The sequence below is a fragment of the Suncus etruscus genome, chromosome 13, assembly GCF_024139225.1.
Source record: "Suncus etruscus isolate mSunEtr1 chromosome 13, mSunEtr1.pri.cur, whole genome shotgun sequence".
NCBI lineage: Eukaryota > Metazoa > Chordata > Mammalia > Eulipotyphla > Soricidae > Suncus > Suncus etruscus.
The window spans coordinates 87,110,907-87,126,077 of NC_064860.1; the positions used below are offsets into that span (position 1 = coordinate 87,110,907).

Here is a 15,171-nt window from a genome sequence, read left to right on the forward strand (position 1 = left end):
TATTTGAAAACATTCAGATGTATTTAAGCGTTAATGAACTTTAGAACTAGCAAATAAGTGAATATTCTAAAGCATTATTCTAAAGCATATCAAGTCATTATCACTTTTCAACAGATGCAGCAGTCTGGCTTTTTAAGTGGTGTAGTACAAATATGTTGCAGTATATTTATTGCTACAACTTTCTAGATTGCAGTTCGAGATGAACTGCAGTGATATGTGTTGCCTGGTGGTCTGCTTTTAATTATATCAGAGATATATTTAATATCTACTTGCTTTCTGATGTTTTACAGGAAATGTATACTAGTCTGATATTCCTCCTATAGTAGCAGCTATAGGTATTTATTCACAGGGATCAGTACTAGACATCCTGCCTTCCTTTCAATAAAACTAATCAGTATTTTAAGGGCTTCATGCATTAATAGTTGAATTTATAAATTCCCGAACTGTGTATATGTGAGTTAACATATGTAAGGTAAGTGTAAGGTGAGTGTAGTACTCATGTTCTGTGATTTCAATTTGCATTATTTGCTTTCATAGCATTAGGTCACTCATGCACACTGGTTTTTATAACGTTTACTACTCTGAGAGTCCTGCGTACTTGTATTATGAGAAATCACAAATTAAACTTAATCCAGAAATAAGAACACATGAATTATTCATACATGATTTAAACTAATTCCAGTTATTTAAGTATTCTAAACATAGACCTTTCAGCTAACATAAATCACGCACAAAAACTCAGCCTACAGGGTCTTTTTTTTTTTTCACACCAAGATGTGAAGAGCAAAGGAGTTGAGTTAGAGTACACCTTCTTCACCTAGAAAATTGTCAATGAGGCAAAGACTCAAAGCACTTCAAGGACTCATTCTCTACACCATAAAAGCAGCATCAAAGCCTCTCTGATATGTACCTGTGTTGGAGTGCTTGTGCACGAAGCCTTTCACCCTTCTCTTTTATAAATTCATTATAAATGGGTGAACCTGGAGAAGAGTCCATTTCAAAAGCCTTAAGTTATTGCAACTGAAAGTTGCTTTGCAAGCACTTATAATCACATGCTCCAAGGATTAGGATATGGGCATCTATTGGGGATATCTCTTCATCTCCCATTTTAGCAGAATATAAATATTTCTTATAGATGACCCCAGGTGATTTAAACTATGTTTATATGTTCACTTATTAAAACAATTTTTGTAAATTTTTGTTTTTTTGATTAATTCAATAGAGAGTGCTAATCTTTTTATGTTTCTATATAAATATAAGAAAACTATAATGTGCCAAATATGGAGGGGACTACTGTTCATATGATTTTATGTGTGAATTTGACTAGAACATGTTACCCAGCTATTTTTCAAACAATTCTATCAGTTTTTTTCCAAAATTGGCAATATCGGCCATGACTAGACAGATTGCTAGAAAAACCCTGGGGGTTGGGAGAGCTAATAATCAAAGGTGCAATTGGGAGTGCTTCCTGTTATTTATATCTCTCACCATTCCTCATTGCTCTCTTTACTTTCCATTTCAAACTCACAAACCCTCTCTGTTTTTCTCCCACTCAATGTCTTTGTATTCTATTGAACAATAAATAATTTAATATCAAAATATGCCCATAAATACAGTAAAAATAATAATCCATTTACAAAGACACAAGAAAGTTCCCAAACAAACTTACTCAACGTGACTTTTTCAGTTTCCATATGAGCTTTGTAGTATCCTTATAAAATGAGAGGAGAAAGGGACAACCTATTGTTTTATTCATTTTCTTTTCTTTTGTGTTTTTTTCTTTATTTTTGTTTTGTGGCAATGCTCAACAATGCTCATAGTTTACTACTGGCTCTGCATTCAGGAATCACTCCTGGCATTGCTCAGGTGATTATATAGGATTAACTTAAGGTTGGTCACATGCAAAGTAATGCTACTGTAATATCTCTCAAGCCCCAATTTTTTCTTATTTTTTTCAAAAAATGGAATGTTTTACAAATTTGCACATCTTCCTTACATAGGATCCATTCTAATCTCTGTATTTATTTATTTAAATATATGTGCTGCCAAAATGAACACAAAAACTGTTGCTTTTTGAAGAGTTGATATCACAATGTAGACAATGAACAAAAATGAATCAACAAGTTTGGGTATTCCAAAATATTTAAATACTGGTTCTAAGTTAAATTGCTTTTTATGCTTCTCCCCTCCCTATATATTTCTTTTTAATTAGAAAATGACAATTATTAAAAATCTAAAATACGAATGGAAAAATTTTGAAAATAAAAAAATAAAATTTTGTTCTGATAATCATTTCTTCAATGAACACAATAAACTCTGCAGTTAGATAAAGTAGAAATTAAGGTGAGATTATAAAGTTAAGCGAAACATCTGTCATTCGGGGCCATATTGAGTTCAAGCTACTGAATCCTATGTGGTGTCTGTCTTTTATGAGAGGGGTGTATGAATGGCAGATTTGAGGTTTCCAGATTTTTGATATAAAAAACAAGATTTAAATGAGCAGAATTCAGGAACATGAATGGTTTAGAGGATGAGGAATATGGTGGATTAGAGAATACAGATATCATGAAAGAACCTTGCACATGCCTTGAATGCAGGGGATCTTGAGTTTAATATCCAGTACCACACTGAAGTTTATTCTTATTTATGCTCAGATATAACTGTTAATTATATCTTCAAAACCACCACCATGCATTACTACCATATTACAAGCATGACACATTATTATCATTATCATCCTGTTTTTTATATTTTTAATCTCAACACATTTTCTCAGAAAATCTTATTTGGGATCACTCATTGTTTCCCTGTTTCCGTTGAGATCAATTCACTTATTTTATAGTTCTGTGCACTTCAAAAGTACAATCTTAGACAAATAAATCCTAGTCCACTCAAGATGAACATGAAAGAGGATGAAAGTTGATCTAATTTTCTTCCTCACTAAAACATCCCATTTATATAGTATTCATTCATAGATGAACTTAGTACTTTTGCCTTCTTCCTTCCTTCCTACCAACTGAGAGATATTCCAATAAAATAGAAACAGAACGTACTGTTAATGTGTGTCATCTCTAATATCACAGGAATTTTAAATAAAAGAAAGCATAAAGTTGACAAATGAAAGAAAACTGAAATATCGGTGATTTATTTTTTATTTTCTTTTATATTTAACTTGATTTGTTTCTTTGGGGGGGGGGGGTTCCAGGCTAGATGCTCAGTGGAAACTTCTGGTTTTGCATTCAGGAAATACTCCTGCCAGGGAACCATATAAGATGATATGGATCAAACTCAGTTGACTGCATATAAGGCAAGAACTCTATCCACTATACTATCTTTCCAGTCCCAAGTTACTGGTTTTATTACCTTTCCTCTTAAGAACCTAAGTGTTGCCAGGTCTTTTCTTCCTTCATATGTCTCTTTATTGGTGGAGCAGGTCTACCAGCATTATATTGTGATCTCATGTGACCCAGGAATTTCTGAAGCTACCAGTACAAACGAGAAAAAGCCAGAGAACTGCCAGGCAAGGGAAAGTATAAGAAATCAGGGAATCGAGCCCTGACTATAGTATCAAATTGCTCATCATATGTTATCTTAGACTCATTTATTCTGTTTTATTTAAGATATCTGAGAAAAATTCACTAAAGTATTTTGAATCATATTTGGTGAGATACAATTTATTCCTGTCTCAATGACCCTATCCTTACCTAACTATAGCTTATCACTGATAGAATCAATAACAAAACTATTTTAATTCCCCGTTGTGCTTTGTTTTATAGTTGCAGATAAAATAGAGGAAACTTAGTCAAATTAGAATTTAGATCAACAGTATTAATTATGAAGGAAAGCATAGCTAAAATGAAAATAATTCCTAATAACAAATTCATAGGAAATATTAAAATATGACATAGTTGGAGATTATATGATATATTGTATAAAAAGATTGTTACTAGAAAATGGTTCATGGGAAATAATTTCTACATCATATATAAATTAATGGAGACATGACTTAAAGTATACCATGGATCATGCATTAAAATTATTTTTGTAAAGTGTTGGTGGTAAACTTATATGTCCATTTTTGTTACTTATACCACTTGAAATATATGTTGCAACTTATTATGTCATAATTAAGTTAACCGAGCAGCAGATATGTTTTCATTTTCTCTAGGAGATAGTTAATTATATCTTATTCACCTTTGACTATATTAGCCTCAGTTACATGAAACATACTAGGTTGATTCATTGATATAATGTCTGATAAAAAAAAAAAGAAAAACCCAATAACTTTAGAAGATAGAATGGGCATGTGTTGGTTGAAAATTCAATGTTGATTTTACTTGATTTTTTCTTAAATTTTTGAGAGTGGGGAAAAAAGTTCTCAATAGATAAAGAAAATTAAGGAATACAAAAGACAAAATAGTATTGAAACAAAAAATGTTTTGTTGAGAGATTTAAAGAGAAGTTGGCAGATTATGTCTCAAATCTGAAACCAAAGTGTAAACAAGTGTAGTTCTTACTTAATGTCATGGGTAGATTCTTGGAAACTGAAACTTTAAAAGAAGTGTTACACAAATAAGTACTGCAATCATATTTTTTGTTAAACATTAACTGGAATGTTTGTTTTTATTGTTGATGTAACAAAATTGTGTTGAATTAAATTACATTTTTCAAGGAAAAAAAAGAATTTAGATCAACAGTGAAAAACTTTAGAATTTATTTATTTATTTATTTATTTATTTTGGTTTTTGGGTCACACCCTGCAGTGCTCAGGGATCTATGATCAGAAATCACCCCTGGCAGGCACAGGGGACCATATGGGATATCGAGATTCGAACCACAGACAAATGTGGTTCGACAAATGTCCTACCTCCATGTTATCTCTCCGGCATCAAGAATTCTTATATCTTATACAGTGTTGGGAACATATTAATATAAACATTTACCCATTACTCACCTGAAATTAAAATTTAAATAAGAAGTCTATATTTTTGCTCATTAAATCTGTCAACTACAAGAACAGTTAAAACAATGAAAGAAAAGTATAATTTTAAAATGTTAACTGAACAGTGTGAAGAAGTACAGAATAGTGTGTGATTTGTTTAATGAGTATCTGATTTGATTTATAAGTATGTAAAAAAAAACTAACAAAAGTTTTGATTTATAAATATAGATAACATAATCACAATGTGCATGTTATAGCATTCAATACATTCTCTCCAGATGCATTATCATGGAAATAAACTAAAAGAAAGGCATTTTCTTTTAACAATTTTTTGCATTGATTCCAACCCTTAAAAGCCTGCTTATAATAGGCACTGTTTTTAACTTCCACCTTCTTTTTTTTTTTTTCACTCAGACTCTTTTCTGTTCTGATAAATCCTTATATTCCAGCTCTCCAGATAGGGCTTTGCTTTGATTTAAAGATACTTGTAAATTTAAAATAAAGACAGATCCTGAAAGTTAACTTATTTATTCATGATCATGAATTTATATATTTGAAATTCATAAAAAAAGAATAAGAAACAGAAACTCAGAAATAATTATGCATTCTCTTCATTTTAGAATATGTTGCATAATTTTAAGCAATATTCTAATTAAATCATTGAATGAATTTTAAAATGAATAAATGTTTACCACATAAGATTTTTGTAACTATAAGATGCCTATACACACATCCAGTAAAAATATGTTTTAGCATTATGATATTACAGTTAAAAAGCTAAAACTTCTAACATATTCTCACACAGAAACCTAAAGGATTTTATTTTAACTTTTCTTCTATGTCTTATTGAGAATATTTTATATCAAGACTTTTCTCTGAAAATGTCTCTGTACAGAATCTTATTATCACACTAACTTGTGATACAGACATTTTCAGTGACAGACAACTGAATGTTTTTGCCTCTATAGTTGTCTTTTCAAAGAAAAAATTTAAAATGTTCTTTCTATTTTGAAAACGTCTTAACTATAGTAAATGAGAATTATTCAATGCATGGCATATTGGGATTTTTAGTTTTTAATTTGTCGAGTGCCCTAATTGTTGTGTTATTTTCCTAGCCTCAGCTTATTGTTTTATTATCTTCCTTCTTACTAGAACCTAGTAATTTTCAGGTCTTTCAGAATTCCTCTCTAGAATGTAAGTTGAACGTTTTATTTAAGGACTTTCTCATGCCATCAAGAAAATAATGAATGAGTTGTTAGTTCATTAAAAACCTTTGATTATTTTGTAATAACCAAAATTTAAAATGCATACATATCATCAAAAATTTTTCAAGCTATAAAGTTTTGAAATTTTTCTCACAAGTTTTAAGAAAGAAATGTTTGTAAATTGTTAATTAGCATAAACACACCCCAATCAAATACAGAGGAAATTTAATTGTTCTTTACAACTCATAATTTCAAGATGTTTCCAGAGTAAATTATTGTCTTTAAATTATACAATTGTTTTGGCAGCAACATTTCAGTATTCAATAAAGAATGTTTTGGTTTGCAATATGGAACACAATAAAATATTCTTCTGATATTAAAATTATATAATATTACAATTATGCTTATATTATTTCTAGGGCCTTTGCTTCTTTCTCTGCAAAAGAGACAAATTGACTCAGAGAGAATCCAAATGAAGACTTGATTTTTTTAATAGTACAATGTTATGTGTGACTCAGTGAAATAAATGCAAATTACACTGTAAAATAAATTTTAATATGCAGAAAAGTACAGTGGTAATTTATTTTATTTTCAAAAATTTTCTGAATGTAGTCTTCAAACATTTTCAAGCTCTGGTCATATACCAGACACAATATTAATTACTGGAGCCTGAAAAAAAAGAGGAGGTGGTGGAATTCTGTACTTAACCTTCCAGGACCTTTGTTTTAGAGGACTAACAAAATCTCTATATTCAGAAATATTATCATTAATATTTGTTTAAATTAAAATATCCCTAACTACTTTAATTCTAGTTTCCTGACTACAGTAAAGGTATATGAATAGTTTTAAATTTTATGAAATTCTTATGACCCAGTTATCATTAACATCAAGATTAATTCCTAAGTAGTATATAAGTTTGATAAGATATTTTACCAGAGTAGAAATAATTTATTAGTTGGCAGCTTTAAATAAAAGATCACTATGTCTATTATTCTGTTAATTTGGCATTTCAGTGTATATATTGAAAAATAAATTTGTGTAATTGGTTTATTTGGTGGGGGGGCTTTTTTTTTAATTGAATCAGAGCATCTTGATTTACACTGTTACTTATCTGATTTCAGGTGAACAATGATCCAACAGCAATCCCAGTACTAATGTAGACTTCTGTCCACCAATGTTCTTAGGTTATACCCACACCTCAGTCAGAATCCTTGATGAACTCAAATAATTTTTGTTTGGTTTGGTTTTGGTTTTGGAGTCATACCTAGCAGCGCTTAGGGGTTACTCCTGACTCTGCCCTCATAAATAACTCCTGGCAGGCTCAGAGGACCATACGGAATGCCAGGATTCGAACCACCCACCATTGGTCCTGGATCACTGCATGCAAGGCAAGCACCCTAGCACTATGCTATCTCTCCAGCCCCATCAAATGATTTTTTAAAAGCTTTAGTGACAGCTTAAGGGAAGAAATAAAAGAGTGAAAAGTACTTTTCTAGATAAAATGTAAACAAAAAATTAAATATCTTATATATCATGTTAAAACAAATTGAAAAAATTTACAATACTTTACATGTAAGAGTAAAATATTTAACCAAATTCATAGATACAAATTGGAAATTACATATATTTGAGTGTTTTTTTTTTTCAGGAGAAATTCATTTCATTGGAAATAAAAATATTTTAAAAGTTCAAAATGGTTTTTTGAAAAATTATTATTTTTCAAAATAATGTTTTTTCCTCAAGAACACAAGTTTTAGTCCAGAGTGATAGCACAGCGATAGGACATTTGTCCTGCAAACTGCTGGACTGGGATGGATCCAAGTTCATTCCCTGGCATCCCATATGGTCTCCTGAGCCTGCCAGGAACAATTTCTGAGTGCAGAGCACCACCGGGTGTGGCCCCAAAACAAACAAACAAAACAAAACAAAAAATAAGGTTTGCAGTAGTGTGCATGTGATTGTATATATATATACATACATAAATATACATATTTATATATATACATATGTATATAATCATATATTATGTACTGAAAGGGTAAAGAAAGAGAAATAAAGACCTGTGTAGTTGGTCAGAAGATGAAGCAATTGTTAACTATGGTGATGGTATTCTAAAAATATAAATGGACAAAGAGTCATATTCATGTTCAAAGAATACCATTCTGTTGGAAGCTGTTAGAGCTAGAGAGCAAAATGGAGTCTCTGATGCCTGAACCCTAAGGCCTGTGTACCTGACAGGCGGCCACTGTGGCATTTACCCCCTGGACCTAAAAGAAATGTTAACCAAACAAGTCACAAGATGCTCCAGTAAACCGCCCGAGTTGCTAAGATAAGATCACATCCTGTTAAGCTACCATTGTGAAAGAACGTCTGTGCGATATAAGTCTATGCGATATAAGGGTATGTTGTAAAACTGGAAAGTCCATCCTGTATGACCCCCCTACTTTTCTATACCATGGAAAAGTACTGAAAGCTACTTCCTTATGCTGTAGAACTACATAAGCTTGTCTTGCCTTAATAAATTCAGCTCTTGATCAGCCAGCTTGACTTGAGCTCATTTCTTTCTCAACCTCTTTCCTCCTTTTTAGGTCGGATCCCGCTCGTGACTCACGAATTACTTCGTGATCCTCAGTCCACCCTGCGGGCAGGGTCCTAGGGGGTCACACCATTATAGCTTTTTCCTTCTTATTTGTGCACGTGCTCTCAATTCATGCTTAAAATGATGATATGGAAGAAAAAGGAACAAAGGACAACCCATAGTTTTATTTTGCCTTACCCTTTCTTAGCAAGCTGATGGAAAAGTATGTTGGAAGAAAAAGTATACATATTTCAACAAGTAAAATAAAAACAGCTAAGATATATTTGTTTAGCATTTCCATTGTGCTTTTGTAGGAACAAAATAAATATGCATTCATAAATTACAATATGTGAATTACAGAATTTTGATAATTCTGGATTTGAGTGAAATGCTTTTATTTCTGGATTTTAAGACCAAGAATGGTTCAATATAAGTATAAGAAATGTTATATTAAATTAAAAATTAATTTTTCCTAAGTTAGAACAATAGTAAATTAAATGGATTACAAATCATAAAATTAAGGTTGTATATATAAATATCAGCAATGAAGAAAAATAACATTTCAATTATCACTAAAATTGTTTTGTTGTTTTTTATTTTAAAATACTCTTTTTTCTCTATCACAAACCATACAAGATAGCTAAAAAAACTTATTTATATTCTTTTATATAAATGCTTGTACATCTCCCATTGCTATGATAGCAGGAATGATATCATTAATTTGATTTGGCTTCAAATGTCATGTAAAACTTTTATATATTTAGTGTAAGCTGAGAATTTGGTTAAATCTGTTCAGAATGTGTGGAGCAAAGCTTAAAACCTAAATTAAATGTGAGAGTGGGAAAGATCAGGAAGTGAGTGGAGATCATTTGTTGCTAGAGAAACCAGTGAAAAAAATAACCTATTTATTTAATTTTGTGATAGAATAAATAGGGTTGGAGACATAAACTCTATATTTTTACTTTTTTTTTTTTATTTTTTGGTTTTTGGGCCCCAGCCAGTGACGCTCAGGGTTACTTCTGGCTATGCACTCAGAAATTGCTCTAGGCTAAGAGGACCATATGGGACACTGGGAATGGAACCAAGTTCCATCCTAGGTCAGCCATGTGCAAGGCAACTCTCTACTGCTGCGCCATTGCTCCAGCCCCATAAACGCCATCTTTTATTATAACAATACTATTTTGAGAACAGCTATTACTGAGCAGTGCTTGCTTAACTTTAAATTTCAAGCACTTCAACTGCAAAATGTATCTTGCTTACAACAATTTTTTAATTTTTTTTTACAGACTCCAATTTGTTTTTAAAGAAATAAATGAAAAATTATAATATATATAACTGATATAATTTGGACCCAATAATAAAATTTAGATCTGCCCAATTCCAAACCCTGACTCCTAATCTCTACTCTTGGACACAAGAACTGCCCTTTGTTTGTCACAATTCAAAAGGCCAAAATAAGAGCAAATAGAAATTATTGTGAGAAAGATTTTCACTGAATACCAAAGAACGTATCAAGTTAGAATAAATTTTTGTGGTATATTACTTGAAACTTGAACCAATTATGAGAGACAAGCCAAAGAAATTAATGCAAGAGATGTTCTTGCATGTGTGAACAAGGAAGCACTTTTAAATCTTAAATGGAATAAATCTGAAATGGAAAAATGGAAAAAATTTAAATGGAATGAAATCTCTAGGTTGTATGGATTTTTTGACACTAGTATTATAAAGTCTTGATTATACTTTAGAAAGCTACTAGAAATAGTAATATAATTATATGGAGGTGGGCAAAGAGATGGTACAGCATGGAAGGCACTTGACCTGCAATTGACTGATGATATTTCTATCTCTGGCACTGCATAGAGTAGTATCCTGAGTTCCATTAAGATTGATACTTAAGCACAGTTCAGGAGTAACCCCTGAACACTATTATCAGGTTTGGTTCAAAAAAAAAAAAAAAAAAGAAACAGTTGTCTAAAAAATTTTTAAATGGTAGTCTAATAAATTTTTTAATTTTAAGTTTGAATCTTTGAAAAAACTCCTTTTCCCCTTTTCCTTAAATATTGCAATAGCGAAAGCCCCCACATATACCTGGCTGAGTGGCTCATTCATTTAGTCTTGATGTTTACCATGTACTAAACAACAGGTTTGCTGTTCATGCCTTGGATCTGGTGTTCACCATGGGTCACATTCCTTTAGTTTTGACACACACACACATTTTATGTAGCTGTCACTGGGGTTCACTTTGATATGAACATATGTGATTATATGTACTCACATGGGGTTACAGTTACTAGATGTGATATTTATATACCTTTTTTATGATTCTCACTGGATATGCCATTCTATTCATGGTTGTTGTACTCTAATAAATCTATCAGTGACACCATTGCAAATTATGTCCAGTGTCAGAGATCATACATAGCAAAAACAGGCTCAAACAGCAAAAAAAAAGGACCAGGAATATATTTTTACATGTAAACATTAAACATATATATGCAAAATATTGTGCATGTAAACATATATAACAATTATGCTGGTCATTTAATTCTCAGCATTATACTGGCAAGAAAGATGTTCTAAGTTACTGAAAAGTCCTTGAACCTAGTAATGTGTTTTGGGAGTTAAAAAAAAATCTGGGTGATTTTAGACAGAAAGTTTGAGACCAATGAAGGCTTCAACAGTAAATAGCTGTCAGACTTTAGTCGGTGATTTAACTTCACCAATTACAGACACTCTTCTCTCTAAAATAGGAATCATAGTAATATAAAGTAGGGCATTGTAAAATTTGAATGAGATAATTTTTTAACACTAAACACTGTACCTTAATAAATATTTAAGAGAGGTAATATTTACTGTTTTGTTGTGTACATGTGAGACAAAATTACAAAACACAAAGCTTTGTATTTTGATCATATGAGATGAGATGATGTTAGAGCATTTATAACTATGAATGTACATAGAAAATGACTCCATTTATAAAATTACCAATTTTTCAGGAAGGCAGGCACAGTTAAAACATATGGATAGCAAGTTAGCTGAAACACCAGGCATATATGGAGAAAACACATCAAGTGTAAACACAAGACAGACTGTCACAGTATTGTTGAAATGATTTTGTAGAAAATCTCACCTGTAGAAGAGGAGAAGGAAATGGAAAATATATGTATATATAATTATATTATCAGTGATGTCCAATATGTAGCCACTAAATGTTTATAACTATTTAAGTTTAAATTATTTACTGATAAAATTAAAAAATGATCATTGTCTCCTAGCCACACATCAAATTTTAAATTACATTTTAGGTCATAGTCATGTTCTATGAAAGCTTCAGCTATGACCCACAGTGCAACCCATCATGACTGGCAGTGTCAGAAGAACTGTAAGAACATTCTCTCTCTCCATGAAGCCCAGCAGGCAGAGCCATCTGGCCTTACCTGCCATTTTAACAACAGTATAACTTGCCAGCAGCACATGGTATTGCAGTCAGGCAATACACCCCTACTGCATATGCCATGCAGAACACACCTTGACTCTTATACCGAAATTGTTCTGGAAGAAATGAATTATCCCCAATAAACAACTGATATTTACTGAAACTTTGCTCAATCACAATTACTTTATCAACATGCAAAGTTAGTTGATGATAAGAAATTATAAAACAATAAATCACAGACAAAGTAACACTAGGGTCAATGACATTGAACAACTCCAAAAGCCAGCATCAATCAGACACTCAAAATAACTAGTAACAACAAATTAGGCTAGATAACTGCAACAGTGAGAGGAAATCTAGGGACACTGATAGAGAAAAGTTGTAAAGGGTTGATGATAAAACACAGTATGCTGAAATTCAATCATGAATAACTTCATAATTAATGATGATTCAATAACCAAAAAAAAAAATACAACCTAAAAATTTCAAAAATTAGGGCCAGAAAGATAATGTAGAATTTTTTGGTAATTGCTTTGCATGTAACCAAGTCAGGTTGAGTTAGCAGCACCACAGATGTGTCCTTGAGCAAGTCAAAGTGGGAAAACTAACACTAAGCCATGAGTAAACCTTGAATATGGACACAAAATTTTTTAAAAATAATTTTCAGGGGGCCAGAGCAGTGGCACAAGTCATAAGGCTGTGTGCGCTAGCCTAGGAACTACAGTGGTTCAATTCCCTGGTTTCCCATATGGTCCTCCAAGCCAGGAGCGATTTCTGAGTACATAGCCAGGAGTAAACCCTCAGCGTCATCAGGTGTAGCCCCAAAACAAAAAAATTATATATAATAATAATTTTCAGGGGCCAGAGTGATGGCGCAGCAGTAGGGCATTTGCCCTGCACGCAGCTGACCCAGGACGGACCTCAGTTTGATCCCTCGGTGTCCCATATGGTCCCCCAAGCCAGGAGTGATTTCTGAGCACATATCCAGAAGTAACCTTTTGAGCATCACCAGTGTGCACCCCCCCCCAAATAATCTCAAAAATTCCCATAATGATCATAACATATGGATAGGACAAGCCTGACATCATCATGTGAGCCTGTTTTAAATCATCAAGGAGAGTATAAAAGAGAAATTTTGAAGTTTGAAAGATTCAAAGTGACAGATTTAGCTTCTTTCTGTCCTTAAAGTTTTAAATGATAATTTAATAATCTAGAAAGCCAAATGATCTGGTAGAAAAGATCAGGTGACTTCTAATAAGTGAGTATAGCTTAGGTAAATAGCTATATAAAAAAACAAAAAGCAGGCACCATTGCCATATAAGTCCAAGGGAGCTGAGTATTACTAGCAACATGGATAGCCTTGGAAAGGATTCTGTCTTGCAGATAGAAACCCAGCACTAATCTTAGCATCAGAAGCCCGAGTAGTAAACACAATGAAGCTATACCTGAACTTCTGATCTACATAAATGTGAAACAACAAATATGTTCTTATCTAACGGCATGTGCTGGGAAAGGGAGATGGGGCTAGCCAAGCAAACATTGCCTATTTTATTTGTTTTAAGCTGCTACAATTGAAGGTCGTTGCTAGTAGTAATAAAGGAGACTGTTAACAATTAGTATACAAACATATACACGGAGAAAAACTCTTCTCCATATATATGTATATATAAAACCTCCCCATATATATATATGTATGTATGATGAATTTTTGTGTGGTCGGGATATAAAAAAAGAATTATAAATGCTCAAATTTTACACTACTAGGGGCTAGAGAGATAGCACAGTGGGAGGGTATTTGCTTTGCACAAAGCTGACCTGACATAGACTCAGGTTAGATCCCCAGCATTCCATATGGTTCCCTGAGCCTGCCAGGAGCAATTTCTAAGTGCAGAGTCAGGAGTAACCCCTGAGTGCCATCGAATGTGACCCAAAAGCAAACAAACAAAAATTTGCACTGCTTTTGGCAAAGGAATAAAAATGATGTGTGGCAACTAGCTGGAATGACAGTGTTTTTACACTTTCTCCAAATAGATTTAAATGTACTTGAGTCTCATCAACTCTGAGACAAGAGAGAACACTTTTTGAAGGTAACAAAGAGATGATTCTGAAGGTGTTCAATAACTGCTTAAAAGAATCAAAATTTCACATCATGACTGAATTATTTCTTGTACATCCTTAATAAGCCTTAATTTGTATATAGAGGATGGGAAACCAGAGAAGGGTTCTTATTGAAAATTACTGCTACTATAACATAATACAAGCTATATTACATTTTTAAAAAATATAAAACAAACTCAAAGTAAATAGATTGAAGGTTAGATAAGCTTGACTGGGAAGGGGGGGAATGAAAAGGTCAAGAACTCTTCCCACAGCAGGCAGATTTAAATGGGCACATCAAGAGAAGGGAAGAAGACTAAGACAAATTTTATCTGCTTTATAATTTGTTCACTGTCCCCTGTTGTGTAAAAACCACCTTTCAGACACATACATATTATCGCCCTGGAGGAAGGAAATAGTTGGTGAAGATTTGCTGCTGTAAGTGACTCTTGACAAAAATGTGTGAGATCCCCATGGAGGGCAGACATTTTGAAGAGAGCAGGAGGACTCAATTGATTTTACCACTGATGAACTTTGTCACAATTCTTAACCAGAAGAAAATGAGAGAGTGAAAGGCAGAAGACTTAGATTTAAAGACAGCTGAATATCAGGCTTTTTCCAATATTCTTTAAAAAGAAATGAACAAAAGCAAATTTCAAGAGATGGTGCTTGCCTTACACATAGCCAATCCAAGTTTGATGCCCATCACAAAACAAAGTCCCAATTCTGGAAGGAATGATCCCTGAACTCAGTGTCAGGAGTAAGCCCTAAACCCCATTGTAAATAATCTTACAGCCAAAAGAGGAAATTTTGGAAGATGAATAATTGCTGAAAAAAAAAAAAAAAAACCCTGAGTGTCACTGGGTGTGGCCAAAAAAAAAAAAAGAAACAATACAAAATAAAACCAAACTGT

The 15,171-nt window shown here is 32.6% G+C and overlaps 1 non-coding gene across 1 annotated transcript; it reads right to left on the reverse strand.

Moving 5' to 3' along the window:
* Positions 1 to 1,955: 1,955 nt before the first annotated feature.
* Positions 1,956 to 2,058, reverse strand: LOC126026923 (U6 spliceosomal RNA). The gene has a single exon (XR_007502108.1). It is a non-coding gene; the product is annotated as a U6 spliceosomal RNA (small nuclear RNA).
* Between the last annotated feature and the right edge of the window lie 13,113 nt (positions 2,059 to 15,171).